This window comes from Lonchura striata, chromosome 3, assembly GCF_050655825.1.
Source record: "Lonchura striata isolate lonStrDom1 chromosome 3, ASM5065582v1, whole genome shotgun sequence".
NCBI lineage: Eukaryota > Metazoa > Chordata > Aves > Passeriformes > Estrildidae > Lonchura > Lonchura striata.
Window position 1 is genome coordinate 58,183,831 of NC_140705.1, and position 19,963 is coordinate 58,203,793.

The 19,963-nt window shown below is 36.5% G+C and overlaps 1 long non-coding RNA gene across 3 annotated transcripts in view; it reads right to left on the minus strand.

Annotated features, from left to right (window-relative positions):
- The window catches only part of LOC110476005 (uncharacterized), an 80,549-nt gene that overhangs the window by 48,129 nt on the left and 12,457 nt on the right, over positions 1 to 19,963 (minus strand). For all 3 annotated transcript variants that reach the window (XR_014954263.1, XR_014954261.1, XR_014954262.1), the window contains exons 2-3: positions 15,573 to 15,637; positions 14,392 to 14,430 (exon numbers count right to left, since the gene is read on the minus strand). This is a non-coding gene — a long non-coding RNA (uncharacterized LOC110476005). The remainder of the gene's footprint in view (positions 1 to 14,391; positions 14,431 to 15,572; positions 15,638 to 19,963) is intronic.

The following is a 19,963-nucleotide window of genomic DNA, read 5'->3' on the forward strand; positions in this document are numbered from 1 at the left end:
CTGTTTCTGCAGTTTTGAGTCTTTTGGGATTCTCTGTGTTTCATATGACTGCTGGGACATCAAAATATAATTGATAAAAGAGACCTTTTCTGATTCAAAACTTCATGTTAGTTCTTTGGGTGATCCTAGGAGGTAGCTGTCATGGCTGTTCCACCCTTTAGACTTCATTAGAACATGTCACAAGACTGCATGTTATGTACACATCACAAGGATCCAGTAGCAGATAAACAAAATCAACCATCTGGAGAAAGGAAGGGATGGGAAGGCAAGGGAAATGAACTGAAACTGGTCCATTTGAGACACAAGCATAAAAATTTTTAAACGGTTGCAAAATCTGGGTAGTATGTCAACTTGTTTGAACCACTTAATGAGCTTGCAGTATTATAGTGTGGTTATTTGAATTAGAAATGTGCAAACCTGGAATTCTGTCACGAGTACATCATTTGCAGCATGACTGTTTTATGGATATTAGTGTTATCACTTGATTTGCAGAACCTCAGACAGAAGGTTTCCTGCACAAAACTGTGGTCTGACATTTTCTCATGCAAGTAAAGTGCTCCTTCCTCAGCCTTTTTTTCCTTGATATTATTTTCAGTCATGAAAAGAGGAAGTAGAAATCATATAATATCCTGAGGTTAATTAACCAGGGAAGAAGAAACTAAAACTAGAATAAAAGTAATATTTTTATAAGTAGTGAACTGTGTATGAAAATAGTCATAACATTGTTTTCCTGCATTTTAGACAAAAAAGAGAAGTAAGTGAATGTTATTACTGGTTCTTGGAGAGAATATTCAAGACAATAACCTCAGTAAATTAGTGACCATAACTGAAAGCTGATGACCTGAAAAACCTGGAGAAGGCAACCCTGATATTATTTATGCAGCATATTAAGTGTATAATACAAGTATTTTCTGTAAGGCAGGTGACTGGTATGAAGGAAAAACACCACTATGTTACAAGAAAAAGAAGTTTACAGGAGAGGTAACACAAGACAAGTGTTTTCTTGGCCAAAGCCCTGATCCAGCTCCTAGTGAAAGGATGGTCAGACCAAATAAATAATTAAGCTGTTTTGCAATCTTGAGGCAGTTTCTGTCATAAAGAGTTTGCCCTCTGTACTGACAGGGCTGTGTCGGCGGAGGTGGCACGGAAAGCTCTTCTCTGTGACTTTATCCAGGACTCGCCCACTGTGCTCCTATATCCAGATTGGTGATATATGGGCTGAAACACAGACTGCAAAGTGGGTGGAAAGTTAGCTGGAGTTAGCTGGTCTCCAGGGTGGTAATCAGCAGCACAAAGCCAGCTGGCAGCTGGTTACTGAGAGTATCCCTCAGGGAATAAACACCCACCCATGTTTCCAATTAATGGCCTTGCTGATGAGACAAACTCTTCAGCAAATTTCAATATTTCAGCCCAGCTGAAAGCTGTCAGGTCTCCAACCCTGCCTCTGGCCCTGCCTACTGGATGAGCCTTGGCCTCACACCCCGAGTGAGGGGTCATGTGGAGGTACCCCTTGGATCTGCCCTTGTCTCCTGCCCTTTCTCTGGCACCATTCCCAGGGCTGGAGACCCTGCCTGGAATAGACTCCATTTCATCACCTTGCTGATCTCATCCTTAGGACTGTCAAAGGACCTATTTTCCCAAATTTTCTCCTTGTGTTTGGGGTCTTCAGAACTAGTCCCCTGGCCACTGCTGGTCCAGCTTCTGGCTCACCTGCCTGCGGAGAGCAGCTAGTCCTCAAACACTGACACGGACAAAGGGAATCACTAGCAAACTCAAGATGATAGCAACAATTACACAAAGACCCACCTTCCTTGAGAGAGAGCCTAAAGAATAAACTATATGAGACTATTTAAATACCTTTTTCCTTTTTGGACTCCAAGAATGATGGCTCCTCAATGATGCGCTGTCGCTTTGCACAGCCCTAGAAGAGGAGCAGGGTAGATTTTGGATTTCCCACTCTTCTTTCTAGTGCTGGATTTGAACTGATTGCTCACAGTACAGAAAGCTTTCTTATACATGTAACCTGAATAACACTAGGTCACCAAATTGCAGCCATTGGTAGCAAGCAGGAAAATGGGAGACAACTTAGAACAACTTGGAAATTAAGCTTGTGAAAAGTGATTGCTTTTTATCTCTCCTTACAAGTCATGAAATTTGCAGCATGTGTGACAATATTCTAAACTGATATATTTATGTTGTTCCACTTATAAGAGGACAAAGGATAGACTAACATTAGCTCTCCATTTAATTATGTTTGAGAGAGAAAATTGAAATAGATATTAGTTAAAAAAAAAGATGATTTTTCTTAATGTAGTCTATCAAAAGATATACATCTGGAGGAATAAAAATAATTTTAAAATCATGTGTTTAGGGAAGAGTTTGGATTAAGGAAAAAAATCATGATTTTGCATAAATATTGATAAACACAGTAAAAAAAACCACTAAATATTAATTTAGTATATTTTCATTTTAAAGATGAACAAGTTTAATGAATTAATTGGGATCAAAAAACTCCAAATAACAAGTTGCATATAATTAAAAAAAAAATAAAATCTTTACTTTGTGCTGTTTGGGGAAAGAGTTACTGAAGAAACCCCAAAGTAATGGATATTGTTTCAATCGTAAATCAAAAGCAAAATTCATAGCTATGTAGTTCAGAAGAGGCATTTCAGTGACTAAATCCGGACAATTGTGAAGTCTCTTAAGTTAGCATTTTAAGTCTCTGATGAAGTCTCCAGAGTCCTCAATCAAGTTTATGACAGTAATGCAAAATAAAGAAAACCCCTCTCTCTCCTAAATAAAACTACAGAAAGTAGAGAGATTAAAAGGAACAAGTAGTAAGAGGAAAAGAATATCTTGGCATTTTCGTTTATTATGTTACTTGTGTTTTCAAATGAACAGAGAAGTTTTAAAACTGGAATATAAGAATGATCATTTCACTGTTCAGAACTCAATGAGTGCTTTATTTTCAATCTGAAAGGTAAATATACCAACAGAAGTGAAGGAAAGCAACATGAATGCAGATTAATTTAGGAGAGATATGCTCATATAGCTCTAGGAGCTAAATTTGCTATATTTTCTGACAGAGCACAGAAAACAATCCAACCTTCACTACAGGATGATACAAGAGCAAAAGAAAATGCATTTGATTTTTCAGCTTAGGAAACACTCTGATCTATAAAAAATGGCAGAAATTTCCATAGCTGAAGGTAAAAATCAGTTGTACTGAATTTTGCAAAGTACCTTTTTGGAGTTGTTTCAAATCTTTTACACTGCAGTAAACAAAAGCAGGTATTTATATTTTTGTAAGCTGCAGGACCAATAAAGCAATCAACATGGGGATGTAGGTGTCTCCTCTGGTCCATGCTTTCTTTCTCCAATATACTTATGTGTTGTATGTCTTGCACTGGATTAAGTGTATTAGCCGTAAGTCTCTACAGTGTTCCTGGAATTTCTCTACATTTTCAAGCCCTAGTCTTGCTTTTTCACAACTACATTCAATTTTCTCTGTGTTCTAAATTTTTTCAGCTGCAGCCATCACTGAAACTTTTCCACTTCTAGGTACGGCTCTCTCAAACCACCCACAGCCTCCTCAATTTTCTGTCTATACATGATCTGCCACAAGGGCATCAGCAAAATTTGCTGTGGTGGAGATTGACTGATTGTCTTATATGAGTTACTGTCTGGCTTTAGGGTCTCTCTGTTTTTGTAGCTAGGAAATCAGACTGAAGGGATAAAACTGATTTACATCCATCTACTTTCACGAAAGTCAAAGGAATTAAATAGCTTTGAGTTACCTAAGCACTGTCAAGTATAGCTGAAAATGCCCAAAAATATATTTAGAAGTTACTAGGGAAAGAGCTGGGCTGAATGCCAGCGAAACAATGGTTTCACATATACTTGATTTCCTTAAGAAGGAAGGCTAAAAACACTGAGGAAATGAGTATCTGGCCATCTAAAGTTAGTATGTTCAACCACTGACTGATTTCAGAGCTGTGGAAAGAGTGTTGGAGTGTTACTGCTCCCAGAGGTACAGATTTGCTGCATTTAGCAGGGCAATTAGAACTACCAGGAAGAATAAAACCTGCATGCTCAGACATGAAACAGAGATTTACTGGAAATTGATTAATGTCATATCCTTGTACTATTAAAGATAGATGACAAGCTTCTGACTGCACTGCTTAAAATCTTTTCAAAGAAAATGTTTGCTGTCTACAGAGCCACTACACTGTGTGCAGAATAAAACAAAGAAAAAGCTACTCCACATCTGACCCACAAGCTAATAGGAGAGAGGCCTGAAAAATCATTCATATAGTCTGTTTATGGCTATTATAAAATGCTTGGGGTTTTTCCTCTGTCTTGGGGTACAGCAGCATTGTGATGCAGAGCTTCTTTTGCTCTGGAGGTGGGAGCAGCATTCCCTCGGAGACCTCTGCCCAGCATCTCAGTGAGCACCAGCGCGCTGTCTGACGTAATTCGCAGCGGAAAGAGACAAGTATACAAGGGCTGCTAAGTGAATGAGGTAGGGAAAAAATAGGACGAAGACAAAAGAGAAAATGACAAGTTGAGAGAAAACTGAGTTTATTGTTTCCTGTAACAACATTTAATCCAATGCTAAGTTTTGATATATCTCAGACCTCTTTGTTTCGTAATCCACTGTGAGCAAAGAAAGCCTAACATGAAAATGTGGCTATTCACTGTTTCTAATGGATTTTTTTTCAATGAAATAGCTAGTCCATGTCTAAATACATCTTTATATTGAAAAATGTGTCCATGTTACAACTGAACTCAGAGATATTTCTTAAAAAGTATATCAAGAAGGAGGGAGCAGCTCAGGGATGGAGGGTGGCAGCTCCTCAGTCCCAATTCACAAAGGTGGGCAAGTTTGTCAGTGTATACCAGAATACACCACACATTGCTATGTAAAATTAAGGTACTGAGAAATCAGAACTAGAAGTTCAAACAAGCACTTAGTATGCTGAACTATCACTTATGATAGCGGCTGATTTTATGTAATATCAGTGTAAAGTTATTGCCAGTCAGTTGCCAACAGCCACAAGTCTCAAGGAAGGAGACCCATTTTAGGAAAAAATTATAGCATGCCTTCTATAATTAAGCTATGTTAGGACATATAAAATATATAATAAACCATTAGCTTTCATTATGTCCCTTACAAGAGATGCAAATATATCTCAGTATTTCTTTTTTCCAATATGAGTACAACATATGTTTTCATATTAAGACTGAAAGTATAAACAATCTATCAACCATCATACTGACAATGTGAACACTGTAAATACAGTATGGTCATGCAGTCTATCAATGTTATATATTTAGGGTCATTCTGAAAACTCTGCTGATAAAAAATAGGCTATTTCTTAATGTAATAGTTTAACAATTAGATTAACAAAGATAAGAAGTCTGTATCTTATCCTCAGCTTTGTCATATTTTATGAAAGACTATGTCATGGAAGAACTCTTTCAGGTTTATAAGAAGCAGGGTGGTTTTATTCCATCAATGAAGAACCATCCATTAAGGCTTCTAACTTTGGAATAAATATTTGTTCATAAGAAGCTGGGTGGTTTTACTCCATCAATTAATAACCATCTATTAAGGCTTCTAACTATGGAATAAATATTTGTTCCTTTTTCAAAGAGCAATATTTTAGGACCCTTGAAAAAACATATTTTGATGTGGAGGGTGATTTTCCAAAGTCTGGAGTGTGTGTTTTAAGTGTTGGACTCTTAAAATATTCTCATTTTATTAGTTATCCAAATTCCAACAAAAGTGAGATTGTATACACTAATCAGCAAGACACTTGCACCCACAGAGAAACAGACCTAATTTTAACTTAGCCTTTTGTTTGCAAGTTCATATTCTTATTTAAATAAGGTTCTTTACACAGAAAAGCTTGCTTCCTGTATATGCCTCTGTTTCATGATAGGAAATACACTGTGTATTGAGCTAACAAAATGAAGTATTATGCAAATTGACATCACGAAAGTCCTCAAGTGAATTAAAGGGTGGACTGCATAATGAGGATCTGAGATCAAGGGCCGGAGCTGTAATGGTTCTTTTCTGAGGGCATATTTATGCTGCATCTGTGCAAAACACTAGAGAATGTTATGCTAGAATAAATGACTGTGATGAGGGAGAGGATCCTCACTGAAGAATCAGAGTACATTTTACTTATAATACTGAGATCTAAGGTTGCATGAAATAATGTTCCACAAAGACATGGAAGTATAAGGCTGAAGATGCATGAGTGTCCTGGTTTAGGGCAAATCTAGGAGGAAACCTCTGAATGGGGTCCCTCTAGAAAGGAAATTCAACTGGCTCCTCCCCACACCAGTTTGGGAGACATAAACCTCCTTTGAGAGAAGAGGAAAAAACTGTTTATTTAACAAGCAAAATACTCACAAATAGAGAAAAATTAATAATGTTAAACAATGGAACCTCTTGACTGCTGACACAAACATAAATTCACCCTAGAACAATGAGAAAATAAAGGTTGCACATAGAAATTGGGCAGTTAGGCTTCTCAGATTGGATGTCATTCGATAACAGTCAGACACAAAGGAAGTTTTTAAATATGTTTTTCACTGCAAAGGACAGCTATAAAAGAACTCTACAGACACTGTTCTTCATACACAAATGCAAATAATTCCAAAGAGGAAAGTACATAGCAAAGCAGACTATTGCTGAGTTTATATCATTTTAGCCTGTCAGGATATAACCTGGGCAGATTAAGAGCTTGCTTATGTCCCATTCTGAGAATCTCCATAAGAATAAGAATTTCCAAGGTCTAGACAGCTTTCCTCAGATAACAATGCAGTAAATTCCCATTTTGAGGCAGTGACAGTGAAGATTTATTCACCTCTATGGTTATTTCTTATGCTCTTTGACTAATGTTGTGTTTTCTTTAGTTTCTGTGACGTCAAATTTGATCACCAAGTTGGCTGCCCAGGTGTTCATGCCAATCCACTTTTTGGCATTGAACTCCTTCTATAAAATACTTTCTCCCTTCCAGAAAGAAATTCTGATTTTTATTTGGGCTTGTGGGCATAAAAAGTCAAACTTAGAATAGAACAGCTTGACGTTATCAAAACAAAAAATATTCTTTGAGCTGAAAAGACATCTGTCAAGATGTATTCCACTGGAAGTTTTTATACATATTTTCAAAGGGTTTTTATAATTTACAAAGATCATTTGCCAAAACTCTCACAGCAATCCTTACTGAGGTCAGCAAAATCCATGTTTCCACAACTTTATCATGCTCTAAAGCTTTAACAAACTGTTTTCAAGAAACTGTGAAAGAATGAAAGTTAGCAGGTGAAAATTCACTCTAGGGAGGAAAACAAGTCCATCAAGAAAAGTCTGAGTAGAAGGGCAATAGCAGTACTTAGTTGTGGGCTGAGGGTGCACAGCAGGCATGAGAACTGCAGCTGGAGAGTGTAAAAAAGACATTCAAGGTGACAGGGACCAGATCCCAGGAGTTGTTAGGACATGAGGAAGAGAGAAGTCAAAAGGAAGGAATCAGTCTTACAGTGGCAGGCTGAGACCTGCTTTGGCTGTAACAGGGCACAAGGTGCTTGCCTTTCTGCTTATTGCTGGCCACAACACATTTACCCCTCATCTATATCTATTGATTTATGGACATCCTTGTGCTCTCCACTTCATAACAAAAGTGTCACAGAACACTTATGAAATAGTGACTCTCATTGTTTACAGACCTTGAGCACAGAGCTCCTTGCATGCGTAAACCTATTTGTTCCTATCCCCTTCCTCAATAAAGAAACAGGCACTGAATCATTCTCATCCAAATGTCACTGAACTTTTCCTGGTTTAGGCTGCTGGCTGTTCAGCTCTCAGAGCCAGTGTCCAGGGACACACAACTCTAATAAATCTGATGGAAATAACACTGTCCCTTGATTGACGCAGACAGTGACAGCAGGTATCAGACTTGACTTATATGGTCCATATGACTGCTTAGTGCAGCTCAAATCCTCACAAGAGAAATACTAACAGATTAAAGAAAGAAATCCTGTGAGTTTTGCTGCTTTCATTGTTCATTTTGGTTGAGTCTGCATTTTCTTTTTAAAACAATTTATTGCTGGGACTAAATAGTATATGCAAACTCCTGCTGACAGGTTCTATCTGTCTAACTCCTCTGATATTGTGGAAAGAAACATGGAAGATGTGAGAATTTCAGTTGTAGCTGTAGCACATTCCCAATTTTATTCTGGATGAAAGAGTGGAAACTGAAACTTTTGTGAGAAATAAACTGTCACTGGGACTTCTGTGTACTACACAATACTCAATCCTAGGACTCTATATAAAGATTTCTCTAAGTTCAAAAAAATTTCTTTGACATTGTGTTAAAAAAAAAAAAATCTGCCTGCTGGGAGCCAGAAGTGGCTGTCACATTCTGCCCACAAAGCAGAAAGGCATTTTTAGTCAACTGAAATCAGCCTGGTTGCATGTAACGGGTAGCAGAGACTCTCAGTGCTTTATCAGTTATTCCCAGGTTTTAAATTTTAGGTTTGTCAGTTTACAAATCCATAGTCCATAGGCCAATGTAAGTGACTCCAAAATCCTAACACTGGACAGGAAGGTCATCCATATCTTTCAGAAGATTGTTGAACACCTGGTTATTGTTTGTGAATAACATGCAAAAAGTCATTAGCATACAGCTATCACCAGTTCTTGTTCATTAGGTCTTGGTGGAAGGTAATTGAAATAATTCTATGGATCAGAACAAGAACTGAAACAATTTTAAATAAAACCTGGGCTGTATCTGTCCAAGCAGCTGGGCTCTTGCTGCTTATTGGCAGGATTTGGATAGGCCTTTCAAGAAATTTTTGTCAAAGCCAGTAGCCAGGATGGACACTTGCATGACTCAAGGGACCTGAGAAATCACAGTGATTTCTAGCAGCCAGACATAAGATCTAGATGGAGAAGCATGAAGTGCTTTGGTGCATTGGGCCAGACTTCAGATGAGTGGTACCAACATTGCATTGTTTGACTTGTTGACTCAATGTTTTGAACATATGCTCTTCAAATACTTTTTTCTTGAATAGTGAGATTTTGGTGGTATGATTTTGGCAGAGAGTAGGTGAAGAGGAGCTGGTTAATGAATTATAGGAACCAGTGGTGCTCCTTCATTATGTTTGGTAAACCTACATATAGGACTTCCTGGTTTTAACTCACTTTGAATCCTTTATAATTGCTTCAAAAAAAGAGTATTTTTATCATTTGGTTTAAGAGAAAATTATCTGTTTCTAACACTTGATGTGTTTTTGTCTTTCTGCAACATGGACATTATCTCAGCTTCTGTCCTGGTCTTCTTTGAAAATTTTGGAGACATATATACATTTCTAAGGAATCTTAAAAAGATTTTTGGAGCAATTAAGGTTCCATGAAAAGGTATTTCTTCCCAATGTCTAAAGGAATAATAAAATAAATACATCAGACATAGATGTCTGGAACATTTGATATCTAGTGCTAAGGAAAAAGTCAACTCAGTTTGCCTCAGATACTAATCTGCAAAATTACTGTTTCATGTATTATGACTTGAAATTTTTGATAATTTAAACTTAGTGTTCTGCATTTCTTGTTACTGAATTGCATCCAGTTTATTTAAATGATTTTCCTAATTTTTCAAGATCTTTTTAAGTCTGTCCTCATATATGTTTACAGACCCTCACAGCTTGATGTCATTGGAAATTTAATAAGCACACTACACTATTTAATCATTGACTACCTACTCAATGACTCAAGTCACTAATGAGAACATTGATAAGAACCGGGCACAAGACTGATCTCTGCAGAACACTGCTCAATACGTAATGCTAGAAAACAAAGAACAATTAATAACTACTAAACATGGTTTCCTAAACATGTATCTGCCTCATAGCAATTTCATGAAGATCTCCGTTTTGTGAAAATGTCACACAAAACAAGAGACAGTGGTGAGGTCAAGATATACAATATATTCTGTTCTGCATATTCAGAAATTCCTACCAACAGTGAAGGAAATGCAGATGCTATGATTGTTCCTGTCAAATTTACATGTGTTTGTACCCATTCTCACTCTATTTTTGGGGGGTTTACAAAAATGTATCTTTTAATATTGCTACTATTGCATAAACTGAAGTTAAGATAACTGGTCCATAATTTCCAATCTCTCCCCTGCTCTCAGAAAACATAAACCTTATAGTTGCCTTCTTTCCCTCAGGAACTTGCACTAGATTAGCAGCACTGTCTGTCTGAGTAGCATTTATATGCCTTTTTTTGTGGAAAAAGACACTGAGGAGAAAAATATAAAGGAAATTTTTTGTCTTCAGATCTTGCCTTGATTTTTAAGTATATAGCATCCCTAATGGTTGGAAGATAATTCTTATGTCTCCAGAAAAATTTAAAAAGTTGAATTTAATTCCATAGTTACAATCCTGTTATTTTCTTCAGCTTTCCAAATTCTTGACCCTTTATGAAAGATCTCAGTTTTGCTTCACAAAACCATATATGGATTATGCAGGGAAAGGTTTTCCACTTTATAATGCCTAATAGGGTCCTGGTCCTTGATAATTTTACAGAAATATGTTTATGTATGCAATGGGAGTGATTTTAATCAATCCTGGGAAGGTAGCATAAATACAAAATTCACACCAAAGTCATTTTCTATTAAGATTTATAAGGTTCATGATGACTCTCAACTAAAATATGTTTAGCTCAATCTATTCTTTTCAAAAGCAAATTTTGTCATTAAGGATTTTTATAACACAGTTATCTCTTTACTATGCATGGAATGGTGGTATCCTAAGAATTGCAATGAAAAAAATCTTTATTCTGATTTCTGAAAAGTCCTCTATAGCACTGGATCTTGTTCACAAATATTCTGTGTGTAATAAACTCTTCTCAAGTAATCCGAAATAACTGTTAATGAAATATTTTCAAAATGTTTTGGAGAGGCCATAGATACCATGAATCTTTGGGCATAATCAAGCCCTGGAACAGGTTGCCCAGTGAGGCTGTGGATTCTTTGTCCTTGGATAAGCTCAGAATTCGCTTGAAGATATTCAGACCAGACTCAGCTGAATGGAGTCCTAAGCAACTTTCTTTCAATGGACTTGTTCTGAGATTATCAAAGACAGAGCAGAAATAAAGAACATATTTTAAATAGTGAGGTTTACTAGCCAAAATTAGATTTTTTTTCATCTTTCAATATCTAAACACTATTTCAAAGGCATGATTTTGTAAATACAAATGACTGATCTCAACAAATAAAATGGAATAATATTCTAGGGATTGTGTTGTACTTAACATCAATATGAGCTCTTGGTTTCTTTCACAGAAAATTATTTTTCATTATCCTCAATCTTCTGTTGAAGCAATTATATTGTATTTGGAAATATTTTGATTTCACATTTTGTCTAATCAGCTGGAAGTATTTTCCATTTACATTTGTGCTTACTTTTCCAAGTGAAATGCTATCTACAGGGATTAATATTGAATGTTATAATTTCTAGAAGTATAGTTACTTCAATTTACAAGAAACATTGCAGAAATGTTGAATCATATTTCCTGAACATAATGAAAAAACAAGCTATCATTTAACTAATATTACATTTGAAGGAGAGAGGAAATAATACATGAATAACAGGAAATTCTGCACTGCTGTTTTAAACCACCAAATAATTTCCCGCACCACTTGGAATCTACCTTTTAATAAATGAAGTCGCTTGTTATTGCTCATCACTAAAAATTCTACAGGGCTATGTCTTTTGATTTTTCTTTTCCTTTGTTATCACTGTTTATACTCCTGGGAAAAATAATTTGACATTTTTTTCAAATGCTGAATATGAAACAATTTGACAGATTTCTTTAGGAAGATAAGAGAACCTTCATTACATGAAGAAAACAGAGAAAAGACAAAAAGTGGAATTACTGAGTGTAGGGAAAGAAAATACAGGTGGTAATTACTTTGCAATTTCTTACGCTATGTGCCATTTTGTTACTGAAAAGTGAAGCTATCTACTGAGCTACATAATTTGTTAAGTCAAGTGTTTTCTGAGGTCTGATTGCTCTGATGAGTGCATAATTTCAATCGCAGCTCCATCTACCTAATAAAGGGCAAGAGGATGATTAATTATCTCTTGTCTAGAGAAGGAATTATGGTAAGTGACAAAATTTCAGTGATTTTTCATGTAGGGGACACATGTGAAGGTTGATTTGCCTGTTCAGATCAGCTCATAGGATTCTCCTTAGCTAATTGCTGTTTCAATCTAGCTGGCTGGCTAATTTCCACCTTTTTCATGTGCCTGTATGCATTAAATTTTGAAAGCAGATATTGCCTTACCTTGTACAAGAATTGGTCACAAAATATTGTTTCAAAAAGTTTGGGGAAATCACTTAGCTCTAGTTAATCACAAAGGTGCATAGGAAGCTGTATCGGGTTCTTGTAAATTTATTTACATTGTGGAGTTTATAGTGGTTTATGACATCCCATTCAGCCTAGGGGATGCACTGAAGACACCTGCCTTAAAACAGAATATCTGGAAACCATGAAAAATAAGTGGCGCAATAGGTGCTATAAAAATTCAGTAGCTGGAAAACCTGGCTGAAATGAACTGTTCAAAAAGGTCATTTTTGTTCTTGGTTTTGAGAGGCAGGCAGATCCCATACAGGACAGTTTCCAGGAGAACAGCCTAGAGGTACATGCATAGCAGATGTGACTCAACGTGTCTGTTGCCAGGGAGGTGCCATTTAGCTCTAATTATGAAATCAATCCCTTCTGTCAGCAGCCTTAGCAGAAAGCTGGCTGCCCTCTCTTGCAGACAAATCCTCTCATCAGCTCCAGCGGTCTCAGTAAGCAGCATGAACAGACCTTGTACACAGGGGCTTCAGAGAAAACATGAGCAACATTGTACTGGCCAGTTTCGGTGTGTGCAGTGCCAAATAAAAACAAGAAAAGAGACAGCAAGACGTAGAGTACCTGCCTGTCTTGACAGAGATGGCTCCCAAAGGCAAGAAGACATTTATGTAACTTTTACCAGCTTTGTACAAAGCACATCTAACCAAGATGGATCTCAGAAATTGAGAAAATACAGCTCTTCACTTTCTTGTCTTTCTCCCTCTATAAGTTTTTATAACTTATTTACCTTAGTGAAAGTTAGAAAATAAGAAGGATCTTTACAATCATTCCTAATTTTTATCAAATCTCACCCTAAAGACTCTCTGCATGTTTATGAAAGAAATTAATCAAAATATAGAGAAAAAGAAAAAAAAAGGAAAAAGGAGAGGGAGAGGAGAGGAGAGGAGAGGAGAGGAGAGGAGAGGAGAGGAGAGGAGAGGAGAGGAGAGGAGAGGAGAGGAGAGGAGAGGAGAGGAGAGGAGAGGAGAGGAGAGGAGAGGAGAGGAGAGGAGAGGAGAGGAGAGGAGAGGAGAGGAGAGGAGAGGAGAGGAGAGGAGAGGAGAGGAGAGGAGAGGAGAGGAGAGGAGAGGAGAGGAGAGGAGAGGAGAGGAGAGGAGAGGAGAGGAGAGGAAAAATACATAAGGTGAATGACTAAACTTCATATAGTTAAGAGTAGAAATACATAACTAAAATAGAACATTGTTATTCATCACAGCATAATAAAATCAGTCAATCTCAAATGAAGCATTACTCATATGATACAGTATATGATAAATTTTAACATACATATTTCCTTTACCACATTTTAACTAAATGTTCACTTTTAGCAACTGAATAAATCATCAGATAACTTATTTTTAAACTATAAATGTTAGCAAAATATACTCTCTAGAATAGTTTATTTGAAACAGGAGACCAGCTACTGAACATTTTCTGGAGAAACATTTTAGAGCTTCCAATTTCAGAAATCAGATAAACTTAGATTTTGAGATCTATTATTTGAGGTATTATTGCTTTTCTTTATGGCTAATAGTAAAACCTGCAGTCTTATCCTTCAGCTCCATGAAAAATAATAGAGAGATTAAGAAAATGGAGCACTACAAAGCAAGTGCCCCAGAAATGAGAGAGGAGGAAGAATTTATATTGTAAAATTGTCAGGGATATCATCCAAAATCCCAGATTTTGGAATTTTAGAGTGGGCTTCTTTTTCCTAATTTTAACCATATAAAAGTTAAATCCTAAGGTAAGCCAATTGAGAATTGATTCTATTGTCAATGAAGAGACACATACATATTGAAAAAAGATATAACCTACTTGAATTTTATTCCATTATTATATGAATTTGGTCCTCAAGCAATCAAACTTTTTTTTGTTAAAGAAGGTTGGCTAGATGCATAGCTTAAGCTTTAATTAAACAAACAGCTCAAACTAGCTCTCTAACTTTTAAATAAAGTCAATTGAAAGATGCTGTACTTACAGGTGAAATAACTGAAGAAGATCAAGTGAGATGGTTTTCCTAAAGAAATAATAGAGAAATGAAAATAAGCAAATAATCAAAAAACCACTGTGTTGTTACCATCACTTTGTCCTGATCATTAATATCTATGCTATAAGCAAATATTCCCTTTAAGGTATAAAAATAAAAAAGAAATGTGAATATCTTTGTCTGTTTTTAGTAAATTTAATACTATATTTTAATATTGGTCATTAACAGAAATATTAACTGAATAATCAAGCTTACTAACATATTTAGGTTTCTTTTTCACATGCCTCCCTTTGTAGTAAAAAGACTAAAAATATAATTAAATTAATACAACTAAATTAAATTTGCCCATTTTTCCCAAAGATTTAATACTTAAAAAATAGAACTGATATTTAGTACTTAGTTACTTCAGATAGACCATGTTTATATACAAAGTATTTCTATCATACTACAGTGGATTTCACTGCTTGCTGAATAGTCAGTCTCCATTTCAGACTAATCCAGAACAGACATTTGATACATCTGGCTGATTTCTGCAGTCAAATTAAGTGTTGCAGGTTCATGACAGGGCCACTTGGGATCTGTGCATGGAAATAAAAATCAGTTCAACAAATCTGCACAAGCATGCAACTCTGCTTTATTTCCTTTTGCAGTAGAAACCGTTGTAGAGTCCTGTAGTGCTGAGCAATTGATATTTTATATAGATTTATAGTCTGGACTTGGAATCATATAGTCATAGGATATGCTGAGTTGAAAGGGACTCATCAGGGTAATCAGGTCCAACTCCTGGATCAGCACAGGATAACACATGAATCTCACCAGACCTCCTGGACTCTGTCAGGCTTGCTGCTGTGACCACTCTCCTGGGGAGGTTTGTAAAGACACACTAGCAGATTATTGACTATGGAAAACAGAGCAGGAATGACTGTTGAGAAGTTTCCTCCTTTATTTCCTGTTTCCTCAATTTCAGAGACTAGCACTGAGCACGAATCTTAACTTCTCTCATTTTTTGTATCTGCCTTCGTATTTGATTTCCTTAAAACTGAGAAGCCTGAAAGACTTTTTAAAAATTACAGAGAAAATGTTAAAACATAAACCGGAAGTAGATCGTGGTAACTGGGCATCACAACTCTAACCTTAACCAGAGAGAATTACAGTGAACATTCAGGACATACCAGCTCTAAATACAAGTCCTTGACAACTTCTGAGATTTGAATCTCTCTCAATGTAAATATTGAATCTGTAAAAAGAGGGAAAGTAAAAGCATCAAATTTAGTCAATTAACTTTAAAAACCTCCAACAAACCGTAACAAGGCATATGGAAGCATTTCTGAGAAACACCTAGCTGAAGAAATAAAACTTAAGATTTAGATTTGCTCAGGAGCATGAGAAGCAGTGTGCTCATCAGTCAGCAATCAATACACAAGAGAAGAGCTCAAGAGGGATAACAGCAGGAAAGCTACACAGATCTACAAAGGTGTTCCTAATACTGAGAAGAAATGATTTCTACATCATCGATGTTCCATGCAAAATCATCCTTATTTTTGTGTGAATACAACAGCTTTCAAAACAATGTTATTTAAAAAAATGTTTCTATGAAATGGAAAAATTCATTTTTTCAGAGTTTTAAACAGTTCCATAAAGTGTATTTTGTAAGCATTTAGAGTGGGGTCAGAAACAGCTGTTTGTGCATTTCTTGTTTTTTCCAGGTTTCGATAGAACAAAATATGAGAGATTTTGATTACTATGTATTCACTCACACAAAGGAATTACAATTATGAAAAGGAAAATGCCATAAGAACTAGTCATGGCTCATTTAGTATAACCATTGCCCCAATATGAGGAAGTGTATTTGTTTTAATTGTTAATGGAATAAATATTCACTTGACGAAAAAATTAGAATATAGAGAAGTGACTCAAAGCATAGTAAAAGTTAGAAAACAGGTAATATTAGAGCCCAGGGCTTCTAATCTCCTAGTCTAATTCCCAGTCACTTTTCTACTGAGAGTCACTGTTCTCATTTCAGAGAGATTTAGGTAAGTGTCTCTCTGTCCCCAGAAATGGAAAAAAAAAAAAAGTATGAGTTTCAAGAATCTCATAAACACAATGGAAGTAAATTTGAAGAGGAAAAAAAAGACTGTACAATTATAGGGTTAAGTCAAGAACCAAAATCAAACCAAACCAAACCCAAACCAAAAAGCATTAATAGTCTACTCAGAGTAATGTCTGTTGTCTTTGAAAATATTGTGCAGAAAACTTAGAGGACATTCCAAGGGAGTGATTTATTGGTCATGTGTACATATTGAGTGAACCCAAGTGTTTTCCTTTCAAGCACAAGCCATGACTTCTGTCTACTGCAATTCCTCAGGTTTTTCCTCAGGTTACTTTTGGCTTATATGAAAATTTACCATATCTGTGGCTATAAAAAAAATGGTCTCATCATGTTTAGTTTCTAAGCAAGAAAGTTTTGTTACTTCAAACTACCCTTAACCCTGAAGAATGCCTTCTCTGTTGCTTCAATGGACAACTTGTGAACTGAAGCTTTCCTAGTTCCCATGACAATACATCGCTTTGTTACCTGCTACTCTAGCAACTTCCTTGCAAGCAATCTGCAAAGCCCAGACCACAACTGAGTTTTTAACTCCCTGGCAGATGTGATCACAGAATTATTTTGTTATAATTTTAGGACATCATGGTACTTTGAATAGATATACTGGGAAAAGAGTACCTGAAAATACACATATGTATCAGACTGCATAATTATTCAGAAGTAGCCAAAATTCAGTCTCTAATTTAATCCACTATTAAATACAGTCATTGCATCTTTTTTATACTCAGTTATTAAGCATCCCAAAAGCCTGAAAAAATAGGACTATGGAAAGAACAAAATAAATCTGAACTTTTGTAGCTTCTGATTCTTTTTTCATTAGAGCACTTGCCTTAATCTTTTTACATTGTATTTCTTCACCATGTGACCAGCTACAATAGTTGGAAATATTTTAATTTTTCAAGTAAATGGAAATCAAGCATATTTTTTGTCTAACTGTGTCTCTGATAGACTACAGGCACACTCCCTTATTTGTTTCAACTTTTCTAGGACATCCTGTCCTTGTGCCATTTTCACTCTTTGTCCATGAAGGTACTAAGAGCATCTCTTAAATGTCTTTGAACAAGGACTTATCAGAGGCTGCTGTTGGGATTTTCCACTTCTCTTTACAAATCTCTGCTTTTCAATGACACCAACATCACTAGAGAGCTGGTGTGTGCCCCAGGAGCTTTCATCCCATGCTAGGGAAGTAGACAGAGGGATGCACTGGGTACAGACCTGCTCCTCCCTGCTGAGCTACATCCTAGTACAATTACTGTTTTACTAGAATTCCCCTAATTTAAAGACTGCATGTCCAGTCTGCTCCAGGACTTCCCCAGGCAGAAGGGATAAGTCTCACTTTTAAAAAGAGCAAAGGCCAAATGAGACTACTCCCACTCGTCCACATGATGTTCAGAGAGGTTGTTGAGATTCCATCATTGAAGATATCTGAACCCTGATTGTACCCAGCCTCGGGAAATCTGGCATAGGTAACCCTGCTTGAGCAGGGGCTTGTACTGCACAATCAACACAGATCCCTTCCCATGTCAGCCATTCAGTCACTGAGTTCTGTGATTCTCTGTGAAAGACCTTTGATAAGCATAGTCCATTGGCCAGAAAATTATTATGGAGGGGTTTCATTCAACTCCCATTGCATTTCCAGCAACTACACTGGCATCTGGCTCAGACCCAGTGGCAGCATGCTATCAATGCCAAGTTCTACAGAAATTTTGAAGCCACAAAAAGCCTGGATTTCATGGGTTCTGGTACCATAAAGAAAAACAAATGTAGAGGATGGAAAATGGGCAAAGCTGTAAGTGGAATATACAGTGCAGTGTGGTGACAAGTATAGTTTGTATAGATCAAACTATACTTGAGATCAGCTCACTGGAGCCCTAGAGCCAAGAGGAAACAGAGAGAATAGGACAAGTACTAAGTGTATTTGAATTGCTTTAACATATATGGAAGACTAAAGGAGAAGAAGAAATTTTTTTAAATGGGAAAAAAACCATTATTTTAATATAACTAATTATTTCCATGAAATAGGAGATAAAATATAATCTATTCATAGAGAGGCATGTCCATTACCTTATATTTTAAAAAATACTAATGAATATGAATTTTACACATTCCAAATGTTTATTTAATGAAAATGAAGCATGTGATGCATTAAGGGACGATTATATAAAAATAGCAGCACATTATGATGCAGTAAAAAGGCAGAATCTTCATAGCTGATTTCATTTATATTTTATGTATAAAAACCCAGCATAAAAACATTATTAATCTGACTGTAACTAAATCAAAGTTATGCAAAGTGATTATGCTTTCTCATCTTTTAAAAATTTACTCTCTTACGCTATGAAAATAATTTCTGCAGGTGAGATATTAGGCTGCAAATTAAATATGGCTGCTCTGTTGCTTTATCAGATTCACTCTTTGGCAAAGGGAGAAATTTTATGGCAACTTGAGCTTCTGCTAACTGCTAGCAGAAATCTCTGAGCTGATGTCCTATGAAAGCACTAACTCCTAACCTGGTACTTGTCTAAATGTAGAGCTTCTGCTCCCACCATGACTCATAGATGGACGAAGTCCCAAGATTTACAGTTCAGCCTTTCACAGTGCCTGACAGGGAACTACGCACAGATGTCAGGTCAGTCAAAGCATGGCCATACCTATGCCTTGCCTTAGCAAGGGACTTCTTAAAAAAACCAAGAAAACAAACATGAAAGAGGCTATAAACTATATAAACTACCAGGTCTGGCAACATTACTCAAACTCTCTCCACTCTAAATGCTCTATCTCAGAAAGACTGCACAGCCCCATGAAAAAGTTCCCACTCTGACCCCAAATTAAACAGTAATTATAACAGAAGGGCAGTAAATGAGCCCTGTCCCCTAGGTTTTTCCACCTCTAATGCCATTGATTCTTCTACATATATTTTTTATATAATATGTATGTTGCTAATTAAGTGTCCATGAAACAGATGTACAAGGGAAGGTTACTATACTGTGCCTGCTCAGGGTGTCTTTAGACTGTGATGCCCTGCTGATGCAGGGATTATGTTGTTTGTATGGCACTCTAAATTACTGTGGATGCTTACAGGGTTTAGACAGAATAATGGACTGCATTACTTTCATTATTAGGTGATGATGTTTTTCTAAATTAAGTAGCACCAACAAAAATATTTTCCCCCTGTTCTGTGTGAAGCATGTTTAAAGAGATATAGCATGCAATCATGATCAGATGCATATCCTGCAAATAGAAAAGTGACAAGAGTTACTCTCCCCATACCATATGTAACACAAGAAGAGACACAAACTTTTCTATTTGTTGGTGCTTATGACAAAGAAGCAGAGATGAACCTGTCTCCTGTGTGTTCACTGGGCAACATCATCTCTATGTAATAACTCTGACTGTCATAATGGTGTATGTGTCAAATTCAGTTACATGCACCCAGGGATGTGGTTTGCAAGAAGC